Source organism: Chelonoidis abingdonii, chromosome 22, assembly GCF_003597395.2.
Source record: "Chelonoidis abingdonii isolate Lonesome George chromosome 22, CheloAbing_2.0, whole genome shotgun sequence".
NCBI classification, from domain to species: Eukaryota; Metazoa; Chordata; order Testudines; family Testudinidae; genus Chelonoidis; species Chelonoidis abingdonii.
Window position 1 is genome coordinate 32,759,574 of NC_133790.1, and position 12,321 is coordinate 32,771,894.

Here is a 12,321-nt window from a genome sequence, read left to right on the forward strand (position 1 = left end):
CCACTGAAAATAGCTCGTGTGCCGCCTCATTCACGTGTGCTCTAGAAAGTGAGGGTGCTACCCCTGCTTCTCTACAACATGTTTTAAATCTCCATTATCTTAAGACCTGGGTCCGTACCTTCAAGCATCTTGAAGTTCCCTTAGTGTACCGTTCTGTTCAGTTTCAGTTGAATAGCCGTGTTAGTTCGTATCAGCACAACAAAACGAGGAGTCCATTGTGGCCCTTAGAGAACGAATAATGTATTTTGGAGCAGAAGCTTTTGTTGGGCTAGAACCACTGTCATTCATATGTAATTGAAGTAAAAAATGACAAGGACAGTATATAATATTGATGAAAGGAGGGGTGCTTTACCAAGTTATAGGTCAGTCATAATGAGAATCTATCAATTAACAGCAGAGATACAATGGAGAAACAAATAACTTTGAAGTGGTAAGAGAGTGGCCCAGTTTACAGACAGTGAGAAGAATTGTGTGAAGTAAACAGTAGGAGAAAATTAGTATTGTGGATATAAGTTTAAGGGTTTTTGTAATGACCAACAACAATTCCCAGTCACGTTATTCGAGGCCTAAATCAGACTAGAGTGCTTCAAAATAGTACATGGGAGACAAAATAGAACTATTAATAGTAGCTCTTGTATTATCTGGGAGCAGGAGAAGAGGAACACAAGTAAATGTCACTCCCAACATTAGTCAAAAAATTTAAAGTGGTCAGTCCCACAAAGTCATTCAACTTGGCTTAAAAAAATCAAGGTTAATTTACCCAAAATAATATGCGTGGATTTTATTGGTTGCAAATGAGCTGCTTAAGATTATATCTTGGAAGCTTTTCTCCACTAACCAAGAGGGGCTAGAAAATTACTTTTTGTTTTAATGCAGGGGAATGAGATTTCAGCCTAGCCACTTTTCCCATGAGCTGTAGCCTTGAAGAAAAAGGCCACTATGCACAAACTCACAATTAAACCACTGGAGGAGAAATACCAGAATTGGCTCCTTTGAGTAGCTAAATATATTGCAAGAATCACCCTAAGGTGGGAACTGCCACCAAATCAACACAAAAAAGTCATTTACAGGATCATATTGCAGGGAAATTAGCATTGGTGTCTTACATCCTCCTTTAGCGAGATCAATCACACGTCAGAATTGCACTCAGCTTATGGTTTGATACTGAAAACTCTGTGAAATTAGCATCTGAAACTCTGGCTGATATCTGTCTTCCACTGCCCCCTCACAGGAAGAATGATATTCTAAGCGCGACAATATTAAGCTGGGGCTCACCTCTCTATGCTTTATGATGGCATCTACGAAGGCCTGCGATTGGTTAGCAATCATATTTCTCGATTTCTAATGAATACTAAAGGGTTTTTTTGCTGCACATCTTTTTAATCTCAGAATCAAAACTAAAGCAATCGGGTCCATCGTACAATATGAATTTATGATATCTCTATATCAGAGGGTGAGCTGTATTGTTCTGAATCTGATAAAACAAGCAGAGAATTCCTGTTGGCATCCCCTTATAGGTAGCTAACGAGGATCGTTTGATCATGGAGCTTTCGGTGAATACCACGCATATTCGAATCTTGCTGGACATTTCCTGAGGAGGTGGTAATATACCTTTGCTAAGAATGAAGTAGTAAATTAGTCTAGCAAACGCAACGTACGATAACACATAAAAGTGCAAGAAGTGAAATACGAGCGGTTATAGTTCAAATCAGGAGAGGAATGAGGCCCTAGTTTCATAGCAGTTGTGGGTGTGAGATAACCAAGGGAGGAGAAACTGGTTCGATAGTTGGCAAGCCATTTTCACAGAGTCTATTGTTCAATTCCTGAGCTGATGTGTGTCAATATGTTGCCGTTAGATGAATTGAAAGCTCAGCATTTCTTTTGAAGTCTGGTCCATGAAGTATTTTTTGCTGCGGATGATGCACTCTTAAGGTCGTGTCTATTTAGTGTTGGCCAGGGAGGTTGAAAGTGCTCTCCTACAGGTTTTGTATATTGCCATTCCTAATATCTGAATTTGTGTCCATTTTCCATTCCTTTTCGCGTAAGGGACGGCCAGTTTGGCGATGTTACATTAGCAGAGGTGCAATTGCTGCCAATATGCATGGCGATATATTCAATGGTGGACGTGCAGCAGTAATTGAACCAGGTGATGGTGTGGCTGATCTTGGTTAGGTCCTGTGACTGTGTGTCACCGTGGATATATTGGCAGAGGTTAGGCATACGTGGATTGTTCGCTATTGAGATTGGTTTCTGAGCTAGAGCTAACTATAGTGCGGTCTGCAGTTGCTGGTGAGAATACGTGTCAGGTTGGCAGGTTGTCTGTGGTTGCAAGGATGGCCTGCCATCCCAAAGGCCTGTGAAAGTGGGATCAATTGTCCAGGCTTGCGGTTGTTAGATCCCTGATTGATGCGTTGGGGGGGTTTTTTAGCTGACAGGGGCTATATGTGATGGCCAAGATAGGAGTTTCCTGTTGGTTCTTTCTTGGGTTTGTCTTGCATTTGGAAGTGCTTCTGGTACATTCGTTGGCTCTGTTGATCTGTTTCTATATTTTCTCGTGCGTGTAGATTTGTTGAAGAAATGACTTTGGTGGAAATTTTGTACGTATTGGTCTCTGTATGAGGGTTAGAGCAGATTGCGGGTTGATACCCATGCTTGGCTGGTAGACATGATCGATGTATTGTGCTCGGATGAAGCTTGGAGGCATGATAAGGTAGGTCATAGCAGGTCGAAGTAGGTTTATCGATATAGGTGTGTAGTTAATGTGACCATCACTTATTTTCACGGGGTCTATAGACCAACGTGTAGGAACTTGGATGGTCACAGGCAGGTTAGATTGGTTAGGAATTAGCAAAATATATCAAAAACCTGTAGGAAAGCACTTCTAACCTCCACCTGCCACCACATAGCAAAACCTTAAGCTGGCCATCCTGCACAAAAAACTTCAGGACAGAACTCAAAGAGAAACTGCTGAGCTCAAGTTCATCTGTCAATTTGACACCATTCAGCTCATGTGGATTGAACAAAGACTGTGAAATGGCTTAAGTCCACTTACAGAACCAGTTTTCTCCCATCTGGTTTCAACCTAACTAGTCCTAGAAACAGGGCCTCTTCCTCCTGATTGAAAAACTCGACTTATCTCTCTGTCTGCTCTTTCCTGTTTTCACACTCTCAAGATGATGGGGACAACAATGTTGCACCTCTTGGACGTCTGTACAGCTCTCACAGTTATGTGAAGGACAAACCATTCCTAACACGACCCAATGGATCAGGTCGCAGTATACGCAAGGTAGGGACCGATAGGAGAACCTACTGTTTTCCTCTCAGAGGATCTATCATCTTGAGTGATAATACGTGCAACTTCCGCATTTTTTTCTGATTTGGCTCACTATCCCAATGCCAGATCACTATGCCTTCTACAGGGACTCAGTACTTCGTCTGCCGCCTGCTGACTCAGTACCTACCCACGGATCCTTCGCTGCGACTCACTGGTCCTGGTCCTGTGGCAATTGCCGGTTAACTTGTTCTCTGGTCTCGCTGCTTTCTCTCTTCATGCTGGGTGTAGGTTATGGGCGATTATTGCTTCCTAACATAACCAGTTCTTAATATCACCTATTGTGTCCTTGGAGAGGGGGTGAGAGGGAGGGACCTGGAGCCGCCCTCTATCTCCAAGGTCCACACACCAGGGGCCTGGGGTTGTGGTTGCCAATCACTTGACTAGGCGTTTCTTCCCTGGTTACTTTTCCCTCTCAATACCCGATCAGCTTGTGAAGGGCTATCTGTGCCTCTGCTTCTATAGCAAGCCTGGTGCCCCTTTACCTTAGGGTTTTTGGGCTTCCAAATCCACCACAGCACTCCTCCCTATAACTCATTTTTTCTCCGACAAACATTCTTCTTTACTGCAATCGCATCTGCTCCAATATCACAACCTTTCCTCTTCAACTACCACCCCTGTGACTGAAGCCAGGGGTATATATCATACTGGATCAGATGCCTACTGAAAGTCAGTGTGCTTGCTAGACTAGAAGTCGGTCATCAATGAATCAGGTGCTCATTCGGCCAATTGCAAGTTCTAGATTAATTCTACAAGCAACCTTCCTCCATTGGACAAGGGAATAATAAGGCCCCTTCCTGCTAACACTCTTAAGCTGCTTCCTCCAATTAATGGCTAGTGTATCTACATAATCCCCCCTCCCCCTCCTGTAACACACCTAAGAAGGTTGGCTACTCGGACAAAGAGGCAGTGTTGGAACGTGAGAGGCCATTCAGCGTGCTAGTGTATAGGCTATCCAGCCGCTATGTGGACCTCCGATAAATGGAAAAGGTTCAAAGAGAAGGAACCACCTCGTCATCTCTAGGGCGATTTCTGTCCTTGTTCCATGCATCCACTGGAGCAGGGACGTGATTTCAAGCACAGGGATAATACCGTCGCCCCAGAGATAGTCAGCGGAGAGTCTCCATAAGCCCATTTTCTTCGCCAGACATCCTTTTCAAAAACAAGCGTAATTTTGTTTCCTGGGAGGAAGCTCCGGCTGAGGTACAGATGGATGCTTCCTCCATCCGCTAATCCTATCTGGGAAAGGTACGCACTTGAATCCCACCTCCGAGAGCGCCCGTCCTACAGATGAATTCTATCTCGAAAGTCTGTGCCTCATTAGTACCCGGATGCAGCTAGGGCTGTCCGCAAACTGCAAAATGCTGCTTCCGGCCGCATTACTGTCACTTCACTATACTTGGGGTCCCCGATGCTTTTATATCAGATCCGTCAATGTGGCCCCGCATCTTGTGGCAAAATGGGGATGAATCTCCAGATAGTATTCCCCCTACAACTATACCCAAAATGCTCGACACTGCTTACTTGCAGGATTGGTCGAGGCCAATCTTGTATTGCACTGCCACCTTGTTCCAATGGGGCTTCACCAACCCCTACCTCCCTACGACATGCGCCGAGTATGTATTAGGCTCAGCTATCTATCCTGCATTCAGATAGAATTATCGGTGAAACCTAGCTACTTCTGCCAAAAAGCAATTCCGACATGTCACTGCTTCGCACTTTGTCAGGTGTGTCTCCCAATCGGGCTAGTGATTAACTATGTCGTCTAGATAGGACAGCGGTAGGTTTGGCATGGTCGTAATAAATTATCCATCAGTCTTTGGAATGTGGCAGCGGGCCCCATGAGTCCGAAAAGGAGGACAGTGTACTGGACGGAACCATCGGTGTGAAAAAGCAGTCTTTTCCCTGCATCCTTGGCCAGGGCGTATTTGCAATATCTTTGGTCAGAACTGAGGGGTTAGGTATTTGGCCTTGCCTAACTGATCAACCAGCTCGTCAATGCGTGGTATCGGGTAGGCATCGAAGTGGGATACTTCATTAATTTCCGAATCGTTACAAAACTCAGGTGCATTTCAGGCTTTGGGACTAGTACGATCGGACTGGACCACTGGCTGTGGGATCTTCAGACCCGATATTCCAAGCATCTTTCGCCACTTCCATTCCTAATTTCTTTCCCTTTTAGCTTCCGGTATTCGATATGGTCTTATCGTCACCCTTACTCAGGGCTGGTGACAATATGAGTTGGACTAATTGCGTTCGAACCTGGTGGTACAAAATACGTCGGTTCCGGTGGATCATTTCAATGACTTCATTCGTTGTTCTGGGGTTAAGTCAGGAGATATCTTACCTGCTCCTGCGGGCCGTTGCTGAGGTAGAGCTCTCGAGTGACCAACACGTCTCTCTGTATGCAGGGCTTCAGTAAGTTGATGTGGGTATATTTTGCTCTGGGTTCGCGGTCTGGTTGTCTAACTCCTTATAATTCAACTTCTCCAATGGCTTCCACTATTCATATGGTCCGTGCCAACTGGCTAGGGTTTGCTTTCTGTGGTCGCACTAAACACATCACCCGTTCCCCCGGCTGAAATCTTCGCATTTTCGCCGACGGTTGTAGTATGTCCACTGTGCCTCTTGTGCTTTTTCTAATGCTCCCGTACTATCGGGACTTATCAGTTAGATCGCTCTTGCATCTTGTACACTGCTCAATAAAATATTCTTTCCTGGGTTGGGTTGTTCCTCCCAATCCTCCTTGGCAATATCCAATTACCGCGTGGGTGCGTCCTTATAAGAGTTCAAAGGGAGAAACCCTGTGGACGCCTGGGGAACTTCCGTATAGCGAACATTAGATTACGGCAAAAGAGTGTCCCAGTCCTTTCCATCCTGTGCTACCACCTTTCTGGATCATACTTTTGAGGGTTCGATTGGATCTTTCGACTAGTTCCGTACTGTTTGTGGATGGTAGACGGAGGTCGAAAGGCTTGTATACGGAGCAGGGCACATAAGTCTTTTTCATTAGTTTTGACGTAAACGGGGATTCCCTGGTCTGTCAGGATCATCCGTTAGGGAATGCCCACTCTGCGCGAAACTGAGTAGTTCTTTAGGCTATTGCCTTAGGACGTGGGGTTTCCTTAAAGGAATGGCCTGGAATATCGTGTGCCATAGTCAAGGATGCCTAGTACGTTTCGGTTGGCCCCGTGCCGACTTTTAGTGGCGCCCACTATGTCACAATAGCTAATATACTCTCGAACGGGACAATCAATAATAGCTAAAGGTGACTAGTGGGCCCGCAAGTGAGGTCGCGGGGGCTATGCAGTTAGGCATTCAGGGCAAGGAAGCACAATAACGCATGGACTTCCTGCATCTATTCCCTGGCCAATAAAACCTTACTTAGCTATTCTATATCCAGCATCGTCTTGGTCTACCCCTAGATGTCCCCCCAAATAAAAATGACATGTGCAGCTAACTCTAGTACAGGCCCTTATGTGTTTCCGTGGGACGTAGGAGTTGCTTTACTTTTCCCCTCGTATTTCTGCTAATTCTGATACAACAGATCACGTTTGAGCACGTATTATAGGCTTGAGGACCTTTTGACATTTTCCTTCGTACAGACACTCCATTGATAGCTTCCACTATCCTCACTCACGGTCGCATATAAATGGATCTTCGGCCATGGTCCTGCCAAAAGGTCTCACGTTAGCAGTGCTGAATCTGCCTAATATCAGAGAGGACCTATTTCAACTCTTCCCCTGGGGTGTCCCACTTGGGGCCAGGGAACCTCCTCTCGAGTCCTACGTGACCCGAACCTTCTCCTTGTCTCCTGGGTCGGGTTCAGACACTACCCAAAGGTAAGTACTTTTGATTAAAGCTGCACAGAATCTATGGTCCCTAACTTTTTGCGACCCTATCGATTCTCGCCTAGCCCTGCGAGTATTTACCAAGAGATGAGAACAATTCTGGAGCAAATTCAGCCTCAGCCAATGTTTGTATCTTAGATTGCCTCTGTCTCAACCTGGGGGTGTAACTCTCCTGCCTCATATCAGAGGGTCAGATAAGTTCTCAACAAGGGAAGGTTTCTCTCCCAATCAAACAGATAGGGAGTTGGGGACTACTCCTGCAGAAACTCTGAGTGGTTTATATCCCCTGATTACAATCCGTACTGGATTGTTAGAGGTAAAAATACACGGTGCCCTGTACGTATGTTACCCCTGGGGTGCTTTGGCCCGAGTATCGTTGGTATCTGTTCCAACCAACTTTCCGGACCAAACGTGAACAAGCACTCACCGAATCTATTAAATGCTATGTTTTTTCATATACCATTTTTTTACTGGTCTTGTAAAATCACAGTTGAGGTCAAATGTAAAACCCCTACCAGGATTGGATCAGGCCACATTGCTCCCATAACTCCAGAATCACCGCTGGCACCTCCTTGTTGACATCTCCTTCCTTCCATTTTTCTCAGGCCCCACCAATAGGCCAGGGCCTCTTTGACCCAGTGGCTAATCTGCCACTGTACAGATCCACACATACAAAGATGCTGTGGTCCTCAACGTATCTGTCTTCCACACACTGAAGCCCTGAGTGGAATGAATTGAAGGAGTGCCCACTACAACAGAGCAGCTGCCCTCTACACATTCTGGCTCCCTCCTTTGGGCCAATGTATGGATGGGACAGGTGCCCTGTCCTATCAGAGATTGTCTGCCGCCCGAGGGGAGAGTGAAGAACAGGTTGCTGGCTCAGCATCTTCCCCCCAGAAAGCTGGGATCATCTAGCTCTGTATGTCCAAGGTGCGCAAGAGAGATCACTGAAAAGGATCTGCTCCAATACCACCTTTGCAACTCCAAGGTCCTGAGTATGCCATCAGGGTGCTACCACATCACTGTCTGCTCCCTCCCTCCTGCTGTTGCAAAGGAAGTAGCACCATTTCGTGCCCTGATGAAGTCAGGATAAGATAGCAAAAGGGGTGCCCTGCCAATAAGGCTCCTACGCTGTACCCTGGCACCGAGGGGAGGATGAAGGCGGCTAGGTGCTGCCACATCATGCTCCCCCCATTCCCAATGCTTAGTGGAGTCTAGGGAGGCACTCTGGTGCCGAGAGACTCCTTCCCCATCTCAGGAGCCTTAGGGTGGGGAGAGAGTGGAGAGGCGCTTGCACCTAAGAGAGCCTCTCCCCAGCATCCAGCTGCTGGAGGGTGTGTGAGGTCCTGTGCCAGTGCCAGCTCCTTTTCATGCCCCAAAGTCCTGGTGGGAGGGGGAAGATGTTGGAGTGAGGGAAGAAGCTGTTGCCCAAAATGCTGCAGAAGAGGCTGCTGGGGTTCCTATCTCAAGTTTTGCAGGATTTAATGCTTTTGCCTTCCCTCCCCCCCTTGGCTTTGTACAAGCCCCCATGTCAGGGGACATTAATGTAGTCCTGCAGCAGCTGTGAGCTCACGTTCATTTTGGGAGCACCTTTCTTGCTGAGTCACATCAATGCGCACGATAACAGGGCTTCCAGGTCCAGTGATTGACCTACCTTGTACCAACCTGCACAGAGATAGAGTGATGCTACAAATCCATCAGCTCCAATCCCTTCCATAGGCAGCAATATATATACACCCCTTGACATGAAAGGTCATCACCCTATCACCATTCCTGCCACGTCAGATGCCCTTCCCCACATGCCCAGGCGAGAAGGTCCTTAATATTCTGCTTGGAGGGGGCTGGAGGCCACACTATGTTCATCTCCCTTTGATGGTATTTGATACCAATTCCCTGGGCAAGGCACTCAACAGGATTGTCTCTCAATGGCTGGCTGATGGCCTTCCTTGCTACTTGGCTGAGGCAGCTTGGGGTTGGAGGATCACGTTAAGGAGTTTGCCTCAGGACCGGTGGAAGGCAACAGACTTTTGTTGCTTCATCTATACACTAGGTGGACAGTTACAGCATAGATGGTTTTCATTTTGGGCCATCCCTAGAGCCAAGAAGGAGATTCCTGTGAGGGTGACAGGTAAAACGTTCAGAAGTGACTGAGGACTTAAGGACAATCTCCATCCACATTCAGCAGAACCCAGGCTCCTGTGTCACCTTTGAAAATGGGACTAACTTTAAAGGGAAGATTTCCTAACCTTGCAATTCTGTTTGTTTGAAGACATCATCTCAAAGGATTCTCCCCCAGATCCCCTCAGCACGTGGAGGATGCGGTCAGATGTGAGGTTTTATTCTTTGAGCTGTGAGTTAGGTGATGGGTTTTAGTACATCCTCAGGACTGCATTTAGTGTATATCCTTTAGGGGAGTTATTTCCGCACTAACTAGGCCTGCAATCTGTCACTCCAGAAAGGAACGGAGAGTTGAAAGGGCATCAGGATGTGGAGTGTTCCAGCTGCTGATGTGGGGAGAGTGGGGGCACAGCTCTCCCAAACTTATTCCAGTTCACCAGAAGGGCTTCAGCTCTGATCCTACAGCCTTGAAAGCCCCGTGAGAACCCAGTGAGACAGTCTCTCCAAAGCAGCAGAATGGCAAGGCAAGACATTTTCCCAGTTTATGTGGCTAGGAAGTGAGACTCAAGCTACCAATCAGCCCTGAAGATCAAGTTCTCATAAAAGCCATTAGAGAGAATCCCACAGCTATCATGTGCAGGAAGGGTGGCAGCCATGAAGCCACTCACCTGTACCAGCTGCTGGAGGATGCTGGCTCCCCTACCTCTGGCTTTCTTCTCTGATGGTGAAACAATGAGATAAATTCTGACTATTAGCAGCAGCTAGTGAGATGTTGTTATTCTGTTTGACAGTGACAGCACCCAAGGGGCTCCCCCATGCCAACAGACCCCCTAGCTGGCAGGTAAGTCCTCTGTATAGCCCCTTTGTGGTGCTGGAGCAGTACAAAAGGACCAGGGTAGGAGCCAGGATCAGGATTAATTGTCTTTATTTTGATGAGGCAGCAACACCCACACAGAAACCTCTCTTTCCAATCATACTCCACTTACTGTCTTCCTTCTGCATCTGTACAGTGCCCAGCACCAAGGTCCTGGCCATGGCAGGGGCTCTCAGTGCTGTGATTATGCAATAAAAGAATTACTATATGTTGCCATTCAAAACTAGAATAGGCCCAGTGTCACTGTGCTACATTTGTGAAGACTGAAAATCTGACCACAGAAGCATCACAACTGGATGCCCAGTTCTCGCCATTATATATTGCTCGTATTTGCTCCCCTATGTGGCAATGACATGGCCCTTCACCAGCCAAAAGTTTGACCAACAGTAATGCCAAGAAAAACCAAACCTTTATGGGAGGGTGACTGGAGCTATGACTACATGCAATGTCCCCAGCCAAAGGTTCCATAGGATCACAGAAAACGCTGGGCCAAATTCCCTCTCTTCCCAAAAGCAACACAGAATAAACCCAAACTCACAGAAGCAAGACATAAAGGCAGCTGTGTCCATCCCAAGGCACAGCATAGCGAGTTATACACCCAGCTACACCCATCACACTAGTGTTACCAGATTTGCTTGTTACTTTGGGGTATGTTCATTTATTAGGGTTACTCTTTGGGGGGGGGAGGAGGTTCTGTACTTCTATTAATGTTCTGCTTGTGTTTTCATTCAGAGCTCTACTTCTCCCTCCCAGTGGAGCTATCCTAGGTTCCCCAGGGCTGGGTTCTTCCAGCCCCAGAATCAGACGAAAACACACACACTAACAGTGTGTGTCTGAGAGGATAGGGTTAATCAGCACTCCCAAGCTGACCTCTTAGATGTCCCTGGACTCAGCAGACTGGGTCGAACAGCACTGCTACCCTCATATGTCCCAGGTTCAGCACATCCCTATTCTCACTTTCATGTTACAGTCTCACTTTCATGTTCTGGTAGTAACCCACTTGATGAACAAACGCCATAGGATTTTTTTGGATGCTGCAGGGATCTTTAGCTTAAGTACAAAGAGTGTTGCTGCTGCAGAGTGAATGGGGAAGCCAAAAAACACCCACAAGGGGGAGGGAGGGGGAGAGAGAGAGAGAAGCAACCAGCTTAACCATGAACATTATTTATTGCCAGGTAATAACCCTACAAGGGGAGCCAACCAGCAAAACAATTAGATTTAAAAATTTTATTAAGCTGTTTCAAAATAGTGAACAGTACAGAGCTTAAGCATAGAAGTTTCTGGTTATCAGGGAATAATGTACAGATTATCAAGGGGTGCAAAGTTTGGTTTAAGATCAGATGGCATTTGGAATACATAATCTGCAATATTCCTGATTGGAGGTAAAAGTTTGACAGATCAAAGTACAGCCATTGAGATATGAGGGTATGTTGTTCATATAATGGCTATATTCAGGTGTGGAGTCTGAGTGGATACTATGATGAGGATGGACTGACCCTCATTTGGTGAGATTTAATGTTCAGTGAGTTTATGGTTTCAGTTCATATAATCCAACTAATTTAAAATTTGATGATAAAAGTCAGGTTTAGAAAACTATAACTGATCACACAAGTCAAGGTCAGAAGGCTACAACTAGAGAGAGAAAGAGTGAGAGAGCTGGGTTCTCACCACTCCGTGAAGCTTGAATCGATCGGGGTTCCCAGGTGGTCGTGGTAGCTGAGGGTCTGGAGCGCTGGAGACAGGCAGAGCCCCCAGCATGATCAGTCAGGAGAAGATGAAGTCCCAGTGGAACTGATACAGTTTGGATCTGGGATTTACTTACTTGAGCATGGATAGCAGTTTTTGTAGGGAAAGAACAATGGTTCAAGGGAGAACACTAGAATTTGTTTGGATAAACTGATGGCTCAAGGGAGGATACCAAAGTTGTTTTGTAGACAATAGGAACTGATCATTCCTGGCTATAGGCAGTGTTCCTTCAAGGGAGCTCACAATACAGTTAGGCAGCTTCAGTATTTTGGATATCAGTAAAGGATTTATTAATAGAATTGGTCTGATAACTACTGAGCTGGATGTGTGCAGGCGGGTTCATTAATATGAGGCTCTCTTCCGGCAACTAACAGAAGTTACTAAATCACAGGCCCTGGTTC